Raw genomic sequence first — 19430 nt, 5'->3', positions numbered from 1 at the left:
ATTTTATTTAAAATATTTCTAGCCTGCACTATCCATCATTTAGGTGGGTAACAATAAAATATACACAATGAACCAAATAAAATAAAACTAGACATTGATATTCGAACATTTTCATAAAATATAGTTATATGTTCCAGTGGCGTTCCTAGGGGGGCTGACACCCGGGGCGGATCGCCGATGCGCCCCGCCCCCTGGGTGCAGCGCTCCCCCCCCCCCGGTGCAGCGCGGACACCCCTGGCAAAATGACACCCCCCCCCCCGCGAAGGAACCTCCCCCAGGTGCACGCCGCTGGGGGAGTGCCGCGCGCGCCTATCCTCCGTTGTTCCATGCTTCTTCTCTGCCCCGGAACAGGTTACTGTGGTAGCCCAGCAGTACTTTCTGTATAGCGAGCAATAGAAATCAAACAAAATAAAACAATGAAAAGAAAATAAGATGATACCTTTTTTATTGGACATAACTTAACACATTTCTTGATTAGCTTTCGAAGGTTGCCCTTCTTCCTCAGATCGGAAATAAGCAAATGTGCTAGCTGACAGTGTATATAAGTGAAAACATTCAAGCATTACTATGACAGTCGGACAGGGTGGGAGGATGGGGGTGGGTCGGAGGTATGCATGGGGACATCAAAGCATATCATTGATATTCTAACAGGGTGGGTGTGGATAGGTGAGGGGAGGGTGATCAACAGAGACATACAGCTTTATGGTTTATAATGGGCTAGGAACCCCAGATCCTTGTTAAGTCCTTTCTGTTGGGTGTTAAAATATTCAATCATTCTGACTTCAAAGGTCTTACGTTCTTGTATGGTTTTAAAGTTACCTTTCAGGATTCTCAAAACCACAGAAAGGCAGTATATCAAGTCCCCCGCCAGCCGACGTCCTCTCCCGTAGAACGCAGTGGCACTGGCAGAGAAAAGTCTTCTTCCTTGCATGCTGACGTCCTGCACGTTCGTGCAGGACATCAGACTCAGAGAACAGTAAACAACCCCCCAAGTTTGGCTGTTCATCATGATGCATATCCTGTTGGAAAATATACGTAAGATGGACCCCTCTATTCTGACTTGGATGACCTTTTTTAATGTTTGTTTATTTACACTTAGGGTCCTTTTACTAAGATGCACTGAAAAATGGCCTGGGCTAGTGTAGACGCGTGTTTTGGGCGCACGCAGAGTTATTTTTTAGCGCACCTAGAAAAAATGCTTTTTAAAAAATTCTTGCCGAAAATGGACGTGCAGCAAAATGAAAATTGCCGTGCGTCCATTTTGGGTCTGAGGCCTTACCGCAAGCCATTGACCTAGCGGTAAGGTCTCACACGGTAACCCGGGCGGTAATGGTCTACGTGCATCAGAAAATTAAAAAACAATTTTTTTTCAGAGGCGCGTAGCGGATGTGTGCCAAAATTGAAATTACCGCAAGGACCACGCGGTAACCGGGTGGTAACTCCATTTTGGCACACGTTGGACGCATGTAGGCGCCTACGTGGCTTAGTAAAAGGGCCCCTTTATGAATTACTTTTTTTAACCAAATAAATCAAAGCAATGTGAAAAAATGAATATAATCAAATAAAAGAACTGGAATGTCAAAAATAAACCAGAAAGAAATCAATCATTCAAGAATACAAATAAAGTCTAGTCGCACAAGCTCTACTGCCCCTCTATTTGTTTATCATTATAAAGCTTCAGAGCCAAATTGAAAACTATTTAAAATATTATTGTCCTCTTAGCCGCAAATAATATGGAAGCAATAAAGTGGACTATTAGATCAATGAGCTCTGCTAAGTGATTGGCCCTTGAATGTTTGAAGTGGCATTGCTACTGGTCAAATTAGGGGCTATATCTGCATCTTCTGCAGATGCAGGAGATAGGGATCACAGAAGCCTTCAGCCCCTGAAGAAGTTAATATAGTGGAAACAGAGTCCTGGTTGGACAATAAGATTGATACAAGCTTTAACTGTCTTATAATGTTTTATAATGTCTTTCTGCTTTAACGCCTTCATGTATTTCACCACCATGTAACACAAAACCCTCTGTAAACCAAATGTATATTCACTTCTATTTCCAGTATCCATGACGAAATTGAGCCTGCAAAGAGATGGGATAATGTGGGATACAAATGCCATAAAATAAAAATAAATTTATAGAATTGATGAATTAATGAACTGAAATTTCTGGATATTTATGGACTGAGAATTCTATATATTTGCATATAGAACATTGATATTGAAATCAATTACTGCATTGAGAGGAGGGTTTTTTTGTTTTGTTTTTGGATCAGCGATGAGTAGTAGCCTTGTTGACAATGTTAAGCCATAGAAGAGAATACATTACAGCAGTGGCGTAGGAAGGGGGGGGGGGCTGGAGGGGTGGTCCGCCCCGGGTGCACGCGCTCAGGGGGTGCCGGCCCCGCTGGTTCCCTGCTCTCTCTGCCCCGGAACAGGTTACTTCCTGTTCCGGGGCAGAGAGAGCAGGGAACCAGCGGGGCCGACGCAGCTCCGAGTGACGTGCACTCGGGGCGGATCGGCCCTCCCGCAGGTAAGAATGCGGTCCGGGGGGGGGGTTCCCACCGTGCTGCACCCGGGGGGGGGGGGGGTGCGCAGTGGCGACCCGCCCCGGGTGCCATTAGCCCTCACTAAGGCACTGTATTACAGTCAAAATTCAGAACGATTTAACTAGGCCTGATTACATTGTTTTGCCTGGCCCAAACTCTAATATCAAGCAGCACTTCACTGGAGAGTGCTGCTGAAAAATAGCTCTGACCAGTACAGCAATCTCCAGTTAGTGTTGGAGTGGTCTGGAGGTGGAGTCAGGGTGGGCCCAAAACTTATCCAAGCACCGCTGAAATTCAAAGCTGGTGCCCAGATAACTAGGGGCTCCTTTTACTAAGCGGTGGTAAGCCGAACGTGGGATTACCGCTCGCTAAACAGGAAGTACTGCTGGGCTACAGCAATAGCCCGGCGCTACTTCCCACCCCTAGAGCACCGTGATATCCCACGCTACAAAAATATATTTATTTTTGTAGCACTGGAGTATACACGGCGGTAATCAGGCAGTGCCACTCGCGGCATGGATACTGCCGGTTTGGCGTGGGAGCCCTTACTGCCACCTCAATGGGTGGCAGTAAGGGCTCCCCCCTCCCCAAAATGGCTGTGCAGCAAGTACTTTACTTGGCACACGACCATTTCCTGCAGGAAAGAGAGACTGCCCTTTTACCTGCTGCGATAAAAGGGGGCCTCGAAACATGTGAAAAACACACGCCGACACCAGCACAGGCCCCTTTTTGCCGCAGCTTGGTAAAAGAGGTCCTCAGTGGGCAAAAAGAACTATATAAAATGCAGTTATAACTATGTTTGGTTAGCTCTCTGTATACCGGAACTGAATATTTACCATGCCTGTCAGATATTCATCTCTGGTAGCTGGAATAGGCCTGGTACTGAATATTGGGTCTAAGCCTGCAGTGGTCAGCACTTTAACAAATTTTGACTGTCATGGGCTAAAGATAGACTTTGTTAGGGTTTTGAGGGTCTTTTTCTCCTTATTTTTCTGCATTGTATAGCAAAGATTTATTGTTGACTTTTGAGATTATGTAGCTTCAACCATAATCTGTGTTTAAGTCATTTGAACAATGGTGTCAATATATATTTAACTGGTCTATTTTGAAATGTTGTTTGTGCTAGGTGTCTATACTGTACTACCTTTCCTCTAGCTGAAACCTATTTCTCATTCTTTAATACCATGTAGAACAGGTTAAAATAATGGGAATTTATGGGTGAACTCCAGTTCACCTTGAATTCAAATAGAGACTCATTTCTTAGATTTAGTAAGGCTACTGTGAAGGTAGTGACCCATTATAACAGCTTTACTTATGCAGCAAATTTGTGGAAAAAAAATAGTTTTTTTTGCATTTTCATTCCAGTAAGTAAAGACTTGCAATTGACTCAATTCAACGTTCTGCAGTTAAAATGAAAACAAATCAAACTCTTTTAAATGCAACTTTGCCTTTTATCCTGGATGACCCATCTTCAAATTTCAGTCACAAGTAGTCTACCCTGGTGGCATCAAATTGACGATCATTGAACAGCCAGTTACACACACAATTCCCCCTTCACTGAAGAATGATTCAACAGAATGTGCTAAGAACAACACCAATAGAAGACAGCAAAAATCAGTCTCTTTGGTAAGCATTTAGGAATTTCAAAATAAACTAGTCTGGGCTAGGGTTACCATATTTTGTCCCCCAAAAAGGAGGACACATGCCCCGCCACCTTTCACACCCCGCCCCTTTTACATTCTCGCTCCGCCCCCTTTCACACCCTCGCTCTGCCCCGTCACATTTTCCCCTCCCCCCTGCCACACACCCCATCACTCCCCCTCCCCGTCACCCCCCCTCCCCTTACCTTACTACTGCCCTGGTGGTCTAGTGACCTCTTCGGAGCAGGAAAGAGCCCCCTCTTTCCTGCCCAGAGCGCTGCCCTGCATGCATCCTTCCTGTTCCTGATCTTGGCGCCTTCAAAATGGCCGCCGAGAGTTGAAGTCTCACAAAGTCACTTCAACTCTCGGTGGCCATTTTGAATCGCTGCCGAGATTAGCAACAGGAAGGATGCATGCAGAGCAGCGCTCTGGGCAGGAAAGAGGGGGGCTCTTTCCTGCCCTGAAGGCGGAAGAGGTCACTAGATCACCAGGGCAATAGTAAGTAAGGGGAGAGGAGGCTAGCAATCTGCCTGTTTGTCCGGATTTCTGGACAAACGGGCAGATTGGCAAAACCCACCCGGTTGCCCGGACATGTCCTCAAAAAAAGGACATGTCCAGTTAAATCCGGACATATGGTAACCCTAGTCTGGGCAAACAGGAAGCATCCTGACCTCTGATTCTTTAATTTTCACAGCAGAACAAATTACGCAGGGGTCCTTTGACTAAGCTGTGGTAAAAGGGGGCCTGTGCTAGCATCAGCGCGTGTAAAAAAAAGTGGGCTTGATATGAATGTGGGAAAAAGGCTGGTGAATAAGTTTAGTGGTGAAATTCAGCCACCAGACATATAGGATGAGATTCTATATATGACGCCTAAAAAACTAGCTCGGAAAACAATGTCGACTAGGCGTATTCTATAAGCAGCGCCAAGATTTAGGCATGATACACAGAATATGCTTAGCTGATAAGACTACACGCCTCAATTTACAACAACAAAAATGTGGCCTAAATTCTGGCGCATAGATTTAGGCACACTGTGCCATATTCTATAACTTTGCAAGTAAATTTTGGAATGCCCACAAAACGCCCAATTCCCTGCCTACAGTCACAACTATTTTTGCCTGCGCACGTTAGAAGTTAGGCGCACTGCATTACAGAACGCACTTACCAAGTTGTGCACGTAAATTCTAATTGTTGCCAATTAGTGCTCATTATTGCTTGCTAGGAGGTGTTATCAACATTGATTAGTTGTTAAGCCAATTAACCTGCTTATTTTCAAACGAGAAGGCCAGCCATCTTCCGACACAAATCGGGAGATGGCTGGCCATCTCCTAAACCCAGCCAAATCGGTATAATAAAAACCCAATTTTGGCCGGCTTCAGCTGTTTTGCGTCGCGGAGCCAGCAACAGTTCGAGGGGGCGTGTCGGCAGTGTACCGAAGGTGGGACGGGGCGTGGTTAAGAGATGGCCGGCTTCGGCCGATAATGGAAAAAAGAAAGCCGGCCCTGACGAGCATTTGGACAACTTTACTTGATCCCTTTTTGTTCACGACCAAGCCTCAACAAGGTGCCCCAACTGACCAGATGACCACTGGAGGGAATGGGGGATCACCTCCCCATACTCCCCCAGTGGTCAGCAACCCCTCCCACCCAAACAAAATATACATATTTTTTTGCCAGCCTCAAATGTCATACCCAGCTCCATGACAGCAGTATGCAGGTCCCTGGAGCAGTTTTTAGTGGATGCAGTGCACTTCAGGCAGGCGGACCCAGGCCCATCCCCCCCTATCTGTTACACTTGTGGTGGTAAATGGGAGCCCTCCAAAACCCACTGTACCCACATGTAGGTGCCCCCCCTTCATCCCTAAGGGCTATGGTAGTGGTGTACAGTTGTGGGGAGTGGGTTTGGGGGGGGGGGGGGTTGGGGGGCTCAGCACCCAAGGTAAGGGAGCTATGCACCTGGTATCAATTTGTGAAGTCCACTGCAGTGCCCCCTAGGGTGCCCGGTTGGTGTCCTGGCATGTGAGGGGGACCAGTGCACTACAAATGCTGGCTCCTCCCACAACCAAGTGCCTTGGATTTGGCCAAGTTTGAGATGGCCGCCATGAGTTTCCATTATCGGGGAAAACCAATGGCAGCCATCTCTAATGCCAGCCATCTCTAAGGCCGGCCCAAATGTTGAGATTTGGCCGGCCCCGACCGTATTATCGAAACGAAAGATGGCGGCCATCTTTTTTGATAATACAGTCGGAGACGCCACTTTATGGGGCCATCCCCAGAGATGGCCGCCCTTAGAGATGGCTGGCTCCATTCGATTATGGCCCTCTAAGTTGCGCATGTTATTAGAGAATATGCTTTGATTTTGGCACGGATCACTAGGCACGCTATATAGAATCTGGTGGTAATTTATCCATACAGGTGGTGATGGGTAAATAGCAGGTCTAACTGTATACAGATAAATATATATTTAATATGAAGCATATGAATTTTCAGTAACAGAGCTTACAAGAATAACACTGTAAATACATTTCTTACCTATTTATAGTTAGATGGAAGCCCTGATGCTGAATACCGATCAGCAAATTTCAAAATAATGTTCATAAATACATCACATTTTCAACAGAACATCCAAATTAGAACTGAGATGTCCCAAGTCGGGATGTTTCAAGTTCCGCTAATATTTTAGAACAGGGTCTTCCAACTTAGACACTTTTCTAAAATAAATGCAGGAAGGTATACAGTTATAAGTGGTGAGAACATCCTTTTTACAACCATCAATGGGGGTCAACATGGCAACATCAACATGTATATGCTGGCACATACCCTGTATATTAGCTTTTCATTTTCAAACAACGAGCTTATACTTGGAGTTCAGTTATCCATGTGAGCCTTGATTGCTTTGGAGCATGGAGCACTTTGTTTGCTGCTTTTTCATACTGACTACAGATATAATTTCAAGTGGACGATTCAGTACAACCCAAGAGACTCCTGACACAGGCCTTGTCAGCCGAAACACAGCTGTGTCGTTTGTTCCACAATAAACGTTTAGACCATCTGAAACATCGTCTGCTTATCCTTGAGTCATCTTCGCTGTTGTGTCACATAGCATTTCAGAACATACACATGTATGTCAGTCATATAAGTCTATGGGGTCCTTTTACTAAGGTACGCTGAAAAATGGCCAGCGGTAGTGTAGGCGCATGGTTTGGATGCGCCCAGAATCATTTTTCAGTTCACCTGTAAAAATGCCTTTTTAAAATTTTGACCGAAAATGGACGTGCGGCAAAATGAAAATTGGCGAACGTCCATTTTGGGTCTTAGACCTTACTGCCACCCACTGACTTAGCGGTAAGGTCTCATGCGTTAACTGGGCGGTAATGGTCTACGTGTGTAGAATGCCTTTTACTCCCAATAGCGCCGCACGCCAGAATTAGTGTATGGACTTTAAAATTAATTCTTTCTCTGATGAAGCTTTTCACGAAGAGCTGTTGAAAATTTTTAGTTATCCCAGCTTTCAAAAATTGTGATTTAAACTATTAAATGCTGACTTATGCATGTCCAAATGGCAAACAAAGGACCCCTTTTACCAAGCTGCAGCAAAAAGGGGCCGGTGCTGGCGTCAGCACGGGTTTGACATGTGTGCCGAGGCACCTTTTACCGCAGGTGGTAAAAGGGAAGTCTCGCTTTCCTACAGGAAATGGCCAACCGGTGCACTTGCCGTGCGGCCATTTTGGGGGGGACCTTTACTGCCACCCATTGAGGTGGCGGTAAGGGCTCCCGTGTTAACCCGGTGGTAATCAGGCAGCACGCAGCCCTACAGATATACTTTTTGTAGCACCGGAAATGATGACGGGCTAGGGGTGGAAAGTATTGCCGAGCTGCTGCGGTAGCCTGGCGGTACTTCCTGTATAGCGAGTGGTAAGCCCGCACTGGGCTTACCGCCACTTAGTAAAAGGAGCCCAAGGCTTCTAAAAAGACCACCAGAATATGTTTCGATAAACAGAGGTATCTCTATTTGCACGCACATATATACCTACACGCAAATATATGGTACTTGATTTAAGGCTTTGCAAAAGTTATGCAGGACTAAAAGTTACAAAGCCGGGGAATACTTTTGCTTGCATGGTTTTGAAACAGAGCATCACAATTTGAAAGCAGGTCATGAATGAACACAACAGCGAGTTTCTCCACTGTAAGTAAGAGAATCCTCAAAGAAGCTGGCCATGTCTCCATATAATTTTTGTGTATGTTAATTAAAAAAAAAAATCTAACAGTTCTTCATTGCAGGAAGTCCCTATTTAGAAAGCATGAATCTCCATAAATTTGAGCAGGGAATCAGAGGCAAACATCTGGCTGTTTCCAGTTCCAATTTGCACTGAAATACCACGGAAATGATCTTGTCTAGTTATCTCACACAATTTTTAATAGAAATAACAAATTGTGAATTAAATGAAGGGGAATAAAAATCTGTCTTGAGCAACTAATAAGAACAGTAATATCATTTCCCATATTAATATTTCATTTAGTCTCACTAGATTTTACCTAGTTTCATGGACAATGGATATATAACAGAAAACAAGGACTCTTTTCTCGTTTTCTAGACCAGAAAAGGGAGTCACCTTTGGCCACCAGGCCCTGCAACAAATGGGAAGAGTAAGTGAAAGGAAACCATGACAACCTTTGAAAAACCACTGAGCAGCTCTCTCTGCTGAACAGGAATATTTCAGGACCTAATTCAACACTTAAAACAAATACAAACCCCTATTTCTAGTCCTTACTTTCTGTTGGCCCTCCTCTATCATATTGAGCCTGTGTGTATACTAGTAATATGAATAATTTGCGTTGCATCCTGGTATAAGTTAGTGTTGTAGCCGGGTTAGTCCATGTTTAAAGGTAACTAATAGAAATAAAAAAAAAAAATTAAAAAAAAGATACAATGACCCATTTTTAATTGTACTAAGTGCTCATGCACTCATTTTCGTTAATGGCCATGCACTAGTGGAAGATAAAGGATGGGGTCTTGCCTTCATTCCTCCACTAATCGGCTGCTCAATCAGGGCACCTTTTTGTACTGTGGATGTGTATGAAACAGGTCTAGATCAAAACATTGTGGCTAGAAGGATGCTAGGCTGCACAGAGAGGGGTACAACCAGCAGAAGAAAGGAGGTGTTGATGCCCCTCTACAAGTCATTGGTGAGGCCCCACTTGGAGTATTGTGTTCAGTTTTAGAGGCCGTATCTGGCTAAAGATGTAAAAAGACTGGAAGCGGTGCAAAGAAAAGCTACGAAAATGGTATGGGATTTGCGTTGCAAACCGTACAAGGAGAGACTTGCCGACCTGAACATGTATACCTTGGAGGAAAGGAGAAACAGGGGTGACATGATACAGAAGTTCAAATATTTGAAAGGTATTCATCTGCATACAAACCTTTTCCAGAGACGGGAAGGCGGTAGAACTAGAGGACATGAATTGAGGTTGCAGGGGGGCAGACTCAGGAGTAATGTCAGGAAGTATTTTTTCATGGAGAGGGTGGTGGATGTGTGGAATGCCCTCCTGTGGGAGGTGGTGGAGATGAAAACGGTAATGGAATTCAAACATATGTGGGATAAACACAAAGGAATCCTGTTTAGAAGGAATGGATCTATGGAATCTTAGCGGACTGGCGATGCCGGTATTTGGAGAATAAAACCGGTGCAGGGCGGACTTCTACGGTCTGTGCCCTGAGAAAGGCAGGGAAAAATCAAACTCAGATATACATATAAAGTATTACATGCCATGTAAATTGAGTTTATCTTGTTGGGCAGACTGGATGGACTGTTCAGGTCTTTATCTGCAGTCATTTACTATGTTACCATGTTGCCTTGGACATTTCTTCCCATTCCATTATCATTGAAAGACATCCTAATTTTGGGCTCTGCCCAGTTGCACTCAAAACATGGCTCTAACATGCCCCCTTGCTATTTGGATCAACTGCTGTGTAAAACATCCAAATTCTGCCTTTTGAAAATTGGGATTTCGATATTTTCGGCAGATGGACTTCTTTTGTCCATTTTGAGATGCCATCTGCTTTCGAAAATGAGCACCATTGCCACTTGCAGATGCTCCAGTAGCACATGCTTCAGCCGGTACTTGGAGACAAAGGTCATCAAGCAGAGCCCAACTGCTGCATCACAACTGTACTCATTGCCAACTCAAGATCTGTGGCTTACCTCCATTCTTCAGGGCTTAGCGTCACAGCCTAGGAAGCGCTGGACCTCCTTCTACCAGTGATTTCTCCAAAAACTTTCTCCTGAAGAAAATCTGTGTACTGTTTTTTCAAGGAACAAAAGTATCCATTGGGCCTGAAAGAAAAAGAGGTCCAGGGTTGGCTAGGTAGATGTAACATTTCCCTTTCCTTTTCACCATTTTAAATGGTAACAGCTATACCATCTTCACAGAGTACAGGCACTAAGCCCCTGCCACATCGATTCACCATGGCATTCCCATTAATGACAGGGGAGAGAGTTAAGACGAAGGGGGTCTCTTACTAAAGGTTAGCTCGAGTTAGCTACAGCAGGTCTCATTTTATTCCTATGGGCCCTGCTGAAGATAACTCGAGCTAATTTTTTAGTAAAAGACCCCCTAAGGGCCCTGTTTACTAAGACGCGTTAGCATTTTTAACATGCCTACAATTAGCGTGCACGCTAACTGTGTAGGCACCCATAGGGATATTGTACTACTACTACTATAAATCATTTCTACAGCGCTATCAGTCGTACGCAGCGCTTCACAATTGAACATGAAGAAAAGACAGTCCCTGCTCAAAAGAGCTTACAATCTAAATCAGGACAGACAGACAGGACAAATAAGGGATAAGGGTAGGACAGACAGATAGGACACATAGGGAAAGGGGACTATTGAAGAGAGGAAGACAAGATAAAGGTTACGAACAAGTGACAAGTTAGGAGTCAAAAGCAGCATCAAACAGGTAGGCCTTTAGCCCGGATTTGAAGGCGGCCAGGGATGGCGCTTGACGTAATGGCTCAGGAATAAGGTGCGGCGAGATAAAAGGAACGGAGTCTGGAGTTAGCGATGGGGGAGAAGGGTGCAATTAGGAGAGATTTGCCTAGTGAACGGAGTTCCTGGGAAGGAGGGTAGGGAGAGATGAGGGTGGAGAGGTAGTGAGGGGCAGCAGAGTGAATGCACTTATAGGTTAATAAGAGGAGCTTGAACTGTAGGCGTGAACATGATTAACGCGTGTACATGGTTAACGCGCGTTAAAAACGCTAATGTGACTATAACACAGCTTAGTAAACAGTGCCCTAAGGCATCATGGATCTTCACTCCATAATTCTCCTTTCCATCTTGTGTAGATCAGACATTACAGCAGATGTTTTTTTAGTTGAGGGTATGGAATGCAGAGTCATCTAGATCCTAAAACAAGTACAGTAGGTGACAACCATTTGAGAAGAAGTCCTGTAATGAATTTGGATTAGACAAGTTTTATTGTACATTATTGAGCAATTGAATATGGCAAAATGGTTTGCCACAATTGACTGAACAAAGGTTTTCTCCAGCAGAGAGTCGGAAGGTGTTGTTAATGAATCAGATTTGTATTAATTAGGGATAAACAAAATCTAGATTTCTTGGTATAGGTACACTGTACGTTCTAGATTATTACTCAAAGATTCTCCACAAAATAACTTCTCTCAACTGCCGTCTTGTCTTTGATATCTCACGATCTAATAAAGGAAAATGTATGAGTGGAGGAGTAGCCTAATGGTTAGTGCAGTGACCTGAGAACCAGGGGCACTGGGTTCAATATCTACTGCAGTTTCGTGTGACTCTGGGCAAGTCACATAACCATTCAGTGCCCCAGGTACAAAATAAATACCTGTATATAGCATGTCAACTTCTTTTGACTGTAAGGGCCCTTTTACTAAACTGTGTAAGGCTCTACGAGCGCCCAATGTACGCCAAAATGGGGTTACTGCCCGGCTACCACGTGGCTCTTACAGTAATGTCATTTTTGGCACCGTGTCCGATACGTGAGGCTGAAAAATAATTTTTATTTTCGGGCACGCGTATCGGACGCACGCCAAGTGGCATTTGGCGCACATAGGTCATTACCGCCCGGTTACCGCGTGAGACTTTACCACTAGGTCAATGGCTGGTGGTAAGGTCACAGACCCAAAATGGACGTGCGGCAATTTTGATTTTGCCGCACATCAATTTTCCGGAAATTTTTTTTAAAAAGGACTTTCTTTACAGGCGCGCTGAAAAATGGATCGGCGCACACCTAAAACCCACGCCTACGCTACCACAAGCCATTTTGTCAGTGCACCTTAGTAAAAGAACTCCTAAATCCCTTTCCTTTAACTTATAAGGTGCTGATTAAAAACACTCTCGGTAGTAGATAACTTCCTTTTCAGAAGTCGTGTTCTCCTTTACCTTAATTGTGTGTAAGATTTGAACCTGCAAGCCCTCTTTTTCTAAAATATCTATTACACTGTTTCATGATGCATCAAATTACATCAGTTTGCCTGAGATTAAGCCTCAGAAAACATAAGTAGAAAAAGTTTACTTAATAACTCATTTGTTTTATTACTATTAAGAAGCTATACTGGCTTTTAATGAGCAGCATTTTTCCCTTGATGCCTGGCAAATAACTTTCTTTATATGGGTAAGTATTTAAAACCCATAGTTAACATTTGTTCATAACACTGGCCACGGCATTTGAATAAGGTACATATATACACAGACACTGCCAAAATCTGGACCCTGGTTCATAAAATTATCTATGGCGAAGCCCCGGGATACATAACAGACCTCATAGACCTACCAACCAGAAACACAACAGGATCAACACGAACATACCTCAATCTCCACTACCCAAGCTGCAAAGGACTCAAGTACAAATCAACCTATGCATCCAGCTTTTCCTACATAAGCACACAACTATGGAACTCATTACCAAAAGCCGTGAAAACAACTTATGATCACCTTATGATCCGGAAATCATTAAAAACTAACCTGTTCAAAAAGGCATACCCTACCGACCCAACTTAAACGCCTGTACCCTGCAACACAACGAAACCAAAGCTCGTAATGGACATACAGTGGGGGAAATAAGTATTTGATCCCTTGCTGATTTTGTAAGTTTGCCCACTGACAAAGACATGAGCAGCCCATAATTGAAGGGTAGGTTATTGGTAACAGTGAGAGATAGCACATCACAAATTAAATCCGGAAAATCACATTGTGGAAAGTATATATCAGATGCGCGCCAAGTGGCATTTGACGTGCATAGGTCATTATCGCCCGGTTACCGCGTAAGACTTTACCGCTAGGTCAATGGCTGGTGGTAAGGTCTCAGACCCAAAATGGACGTGTGACAATTTTCATTTTGCCATACGTCTATTTTTGGCAAAAAAAAAAAAAAACACGCGCCTACGCTACAGCAGGCCATTATTTAGCGCACCTTAGTAAAAGGAGCCCTAAGTGGGCAACTACTTTTAGGTGCCTCAATGTTGCATGATGGGTGCCCAGATTCCATTCTAGAATACTGACAAAACCCAATATCAGCATGCTTAACCTTTGCACGCCCCGCAGTCACACCAGTTATAGATCTGGTATAACTGTGCTCATGCAATGTGGACAGAGTGCATGTAAGTGGCAGCTCCGCTCATGCTCCTCCCAGAATGCCTTCTTGCATTTACACAGAATATAGGATTAGATTCAGTAAGTGGCACAAAAAAAATAGCTCAGCGCTATTCTATAAATGGTGTTTAAAGTTAAGTACTGCTTATAGAACAGCGCTAAGGGACCAGCGACAAACTCTGAAACCTGATGTAAATCCTCATGCCTAAGGGGCCCTTTCACTAAGCCGCTAAGCACCTACACATGCCCTACGTGCGTCAAGTTTGAGTTACTGCCCGGCTACTGAGTGGCTTTTGCGGTAATTTCATTTTTGACGCGTGTCCGCTAGGCGCGCCGGAAAATATTTTTTATTTTCTGACACATGGGCAGTAATCGCCATTCTATGCGCGTAGATCATTACCGCCTGGTTACTGTGTGAGACCTTAGCGCTAGGTCAATGGCTGGTGGTAAGGTCTCAGACCCAAAATGGATGTGTGGCAATTTTCATTTTGCCGCACATCCATTTTTGGAAAATATTTTAAAAAAGGCATTTTTTTACAGGTGTGCTGAAAAATGATTCTGCGCTCACACAAAACAAGCATCTACACTACCACAGATTATTTTCAGCGTGCCTTTGTAAAAGGGCCCCTAAATTAGGCACGGATCCCCGTTATTCGATAACCACATGTGCAAATTGGAGGAACACCCTGATCTGCCCATGACCCTTCCCTGGTAATGCCCCCTTTTTGGAGCCACGGGTAAAAGTTATACGTGGATCCCGGCAAATAAATTTATGCACCTAAGTTTCAATTATAGCCAACTAGCTGTTAAGCCCGTAACAACGGGCAAGTTTTTTGTTTTCCTAAGTCCTCCCGCCCCCGTCCACCAACCCTGCTCTCTCCCCTGCCCTCCCCCCATGTCCAGCAACCCTTCTCTCCCCCCTCCCATCCGCTCCATCCACCCGTGTCCATCAACTGTTCTCTCCCCTACCCTCCATCCTCGGGCTCCCATCCATGTCCACCCATATCCTAAGTGTACCACGATTGTGACCTCCTCTGCCCTGCCGCCCCCTCCGCCGCCATTTCACTACCCCCCCCCGCCGCCACCTTTGACCCCCCCCGGCATCGCCCCCCCTTTCCACCGTCGCCGTGTCCTCCTTCATCTGCTTTTGTTACCTCCCGTGATTCCTCCTGTCGTGTTGTCAGTTCTCCATTGCTGCGTCCGTTTCCCTCAGTTCCGCCCCCTCCTTCCCTCCCTGCTCCCTCTTCCTCCGATTTCCACGCCCATGTCCAAGCCCTCCTCCCTATTGGGCTGTACTGCTGGTGGAGGCGGGGCTTGGACTTCTGCACTCTCAACGTTCAGTCTCTACTGTGCATTTGCGGGTGAGTCGGTCACTTGTCATTTATATGTTTGATTAGCAACGATACTTGATTGTTAGGGCCCAATTATTGGTACTAATTAGCTCATTATTCAATTAAATTGCATACACAAATTGGGCAGTTCAAAATGCCATATACAGAATTCAGGGGTATGGGGGCAATTCTATAAAGTGATGCCTACATGTAGGTGCAACAAGGAAGTGCACTTAGCACCAAGTTCATAACGGTGTTAAGGTGCATCTAACTCATTATAGAATAGTACCGTAAAGCCCCTTGGCGTGCCAAAACGTACATTTGACAGCTTATTCCAGGTCAATGACAAGCATAAGCTGGAACACCTTAGTGCACTTTCAATGCACACATATGATACTATTCTATAATGTGCAGCCATTGCTAGATGGAACACCCATGATACGCCCATGTAACGGCCACTGGTATAGCCCATGCGAATAGCATGTCAGTTTTGTTGAATAGTGCCTGGCACACAAGTGTATAAATACCAATTTGTGATGTCATTCACATGAATAAAGGCCCTAGTGGTAATACTGTGAGACTACCACTAGAGGTCGGTGATGCCATTTTCATCCTTGTGGTGGCAAGGGCAGAAACAACTAGGGATTATTCCTGCCTAGAACCCACTAGACACCAGAGAAAGGTCCAGATAGAACCAGGGAAGACCTACTGGTGGGTGGGAGTCCATGAGCTTAGTGTGTGGGGGGGGGGGCTACTGGGGGGGGGGAGTTTGACCTAGGAATTCACTTCTGGGTGGCACTCACCTCCAGGGGTCACTTCTGGAGGGCCTTTTTCAGGATTGGTGTAATTCGGGGAGGGGGGGGGGCTTGTACTAGGGGAGCTTCCATTGGGGGTGGAATGATTTGGAAGGGGATGACAGCTAGAGGAGACTTTGGGAGGGGAGTGTGTGACAGAGGGGGCACTCATAGGGCATTTTACATTCAGTATGGTATCCCCATTAATATGTGGTCTGGGGGCTTCCTTTATCATCGGAGTCAGTAACCTGTACTACTAGGCTACCACCAGTTGCTGAATTCCATGGTCAATCTACATGTAGCAAATGACCCACTTTCACCGCATCTTGATAACTCCCCCAAATTATTTAATTCCCAATAGATTATATAGTTAATTATATATGAATCTTCTATTCTCTTCGAAAATGTGATAGATAATGTGTTCTCATCAGAAAGCCATGTTCATATTTTTGTTGCCTTTTTCTCCATTTAAGCTTTACTAAAACTGGAATTTATATATTAAGAATTATTTAAATGTAACAAATCCCCAGAGACAGGTCTAACCAGCAGGTTTAGCTGAATATTTTTAGTAGGGAAATTAACCTGCATCACTACCAAGTACAATGTGATATAAGCAAATTAAATGTGCAGTCAACTCATGGAAACTCCATTGGGAGATTCAAAACATAAAGTGCACAGAATTTGAATTATGTTCACTCAGTGTGATTAAACAACCCATATAATACAGTGCTTTTCTATTAATTATTTCCCACCTGCGCATACACATTCAAAAGTTGAGATACACACACACACGCACTAATTAATAGTGAGCTCTTGTTATGCAAAATTGTGCAAAGAACTCAACTATTACTGTGTAGGTAAAATACATGCAAATTTTGTTTTGTGGCCTGGATCTCAAATAAATAAATAAATAAACTACAACTTGGTGAGATGTAGTTCTATTTTGGGAAAATTTAGGGGTCCTTTTACAGAGCGGCGGTAAGCCTAATGCAGGCTTCCCACTCGCTCTTTCGGGACGGCTGCCAGCAGTAGCCCCGCCCCAAGCATGTGCCATTTCCTGCACGTTCAGGACGACTCACACAGAAACAGAATCCTTCCACATCAGCTGCAGCAACGAGCCGGCCTGGAGACCGGCGCTGAAGAGGACTTTGGCTGGCGAGGGTTGGGGAACCCCGCCAGCACAGGTACCTGACGGTGGCAGTGGTGGCGGGGGAAGGTTGGCAGTGGCGGGAAGGGGGGGGGTCGAAAGGGGAGGGGCGCCGGGGGGAGGGTCAAAAAAGTGGTGGCGACAGTGGCGCCGGGGGGTGGGGGTCATAAATGGCGGAGGGTCGGCGGCAATGGGGGGGGGGCTAAAATGTGCCCTCTTACCTCAGGCTCTGGACCCCCCCTCCCGCCAAAGTCTGGCTTCGACCCTGGCTTACAGAAAAGCGAGATAGAGACTATTTGCCTATAGTTTGAAATTAAATGACTAGGCTCTTTATTAGGAACGCCCGAATCCCACCCATAACATACCCCCTTGTGATTTGAATGCACTGCGGGTGAACAGCATAGAAAATTGCTTAGAAAATGTGTTTTGAAAATAGTGATTTGAACGTTTTGGCAAGCAAAATGTCCAAATGCCGCTTTATGCCACTTTTTAAACATTTTTCTCTTACGAAAATGAGCCCCCTTGACTCCTAGGTTTCTTTTTGTTATTTAATTTATAATTTTTTTTTTATTGGTCTTCCCCTACTTCTTTTTCGCTTGCAAATAGTTTAACATTCAGCAGTCAGATTATTAGCCAATATTTCCAATAGGGAAAATATTACACCAGTATTGATTCAGTTGCATTGGCTGCCTCTGGCTACACAAAGAAAATTTAGATTGTTTGTCAGAATGTTCAAGGACTTTAGACTTCAGCACCCTTCGGGACACCTTGTTGTATTAAAAGCGCATCATCCAGCAAAGGAACTACATTCCCAGACAGGAGATTTGTTGGAAGTACCGGCTATTTTGACATGCGAGAAGAACAGTTATAATAAATTGAGCATTTTCCATTGTAGGCTCGCAGATATGGAATACTTTGCCCCCTCAGATTACAGCAGAGTGAAATTTGAAGGCTTGTAAGAAGGAACCCCCAAATTCTGCACACAGCAGCTAAAGTTGCACGTGTTAAATTAGGTGCATGCCCAATTTATGGGCCCTGTTTACTAATGTGCCTACAATTAGCGCGTGCTGTGTAGGCATGTACACAGTTAATGCATGTACATGGTTAACACATGTTAAAAACGCTAACACGCCTATAATGCGGCTTAGTAAACAGGCCCTATCTGCATAACTTAATTGAACGAGCCAATCAGCGCTGATAATTGGGTGGGAACAACCAATTATTAGTACTATGGGCTTAATTAGCAATTATTGACACTAATTAGATTTAATTGGGACCAATGTGTGTAAAGTTAGGTGTGGGATCCTTGCCTACAATTTAACCATGGTACAAAAAAGGGGGTGTGGAAATGGGAGGGCCATAGGTGTTTTGGGGCGGAACAGGGGCATGGCTTCAAGTTACGCACATAATTAAGGAATAATTTTATTTATTTATTTATTATTACATTTGTACCCCACACTTTCCCACTCAAAGCAGGTTCAATGCGGCATACATAATAATAAGGATTACAGAGTATTGATAGAGAAAATATAGGTTATTCATATTAGAATAATAGAAGAGATAGGTAGGTAGAGATGGGGAAGGGTGAAGGGATTAGGAGAGGTATGAGCCCGGGGTAGATGAGCATTGGAGGAGGGTAGAGGAGGCGGGAGGGGGAATGGGACATGGGAAAAGCATAGGGAAGTTTGGTGGGAGATGTAGTCTGAGTCATTGTCGTTGTCTTCTGGATATGTGTTGGGTAGATGGGCTCAAAGGATTAGATTGGGTCATTTGGGTAGGCTTGCTTGAACATGGGTTTTTAATGATTTCCGGAAGGGTAGACAGTCACTGATTGAGTGGATGGGTATTCCAGAGTTGGCTGCCTAAGAAGGAGAAATTGGACCCATAATAGGTTTTGTAGTTGAGTCCTTTGCAATTGGGATAATGTAGGTTGAGGTAAGCTCGCGAAGTTTCAGACATGTTTCTGGTGGGAAGGTCAATCAGATTGAGCATATAGTCTGGAGAATCACCGTGGATAATCTTGTGGATTAATGTGTGGACCTTGAAGTTGATTCATTCTTTGATAGGGAGCCAGTGAAGTTTTTCACGAAGGGGTGTTGCACATTCAAATCGTGATTTGCCGACAATGAGTCTTGCTGCTGTATTTTGGGCAGTCTGAAGTTTCTTCAGGATATGGGTCTTGCAGCCTAAGAAAATACTATTACAGTAGTCGGCGTGGGTAAGTACTGTGGATTGCACCAAGTTCAGGAATGTTTTCAGGGGGAGATATGGTTTTACGCGTTTCAGTATCCACATCATGTTGAACATTTTCTTTGTAGTGAATTTTGCGTGACTTTC

Source organism: Microcaecilia unicolor, chromosome 7 (assembly GCF_901765095.1).
Source record: "Microcaecilia unicolor chromosome 7, aMicUni1.1, whole genome shotgun sequence".
NCBI lineage: Eukaryota > Metazoa > Chordata > Amphibia > Gymnophiona > Siphonopidae > Microcaecilia > Microcaecilia unicolor.
The sequence above is the reverse complement of the archived record's forward strand: the minus strand, read 5'-3'. Positions refer to the sequence as shown.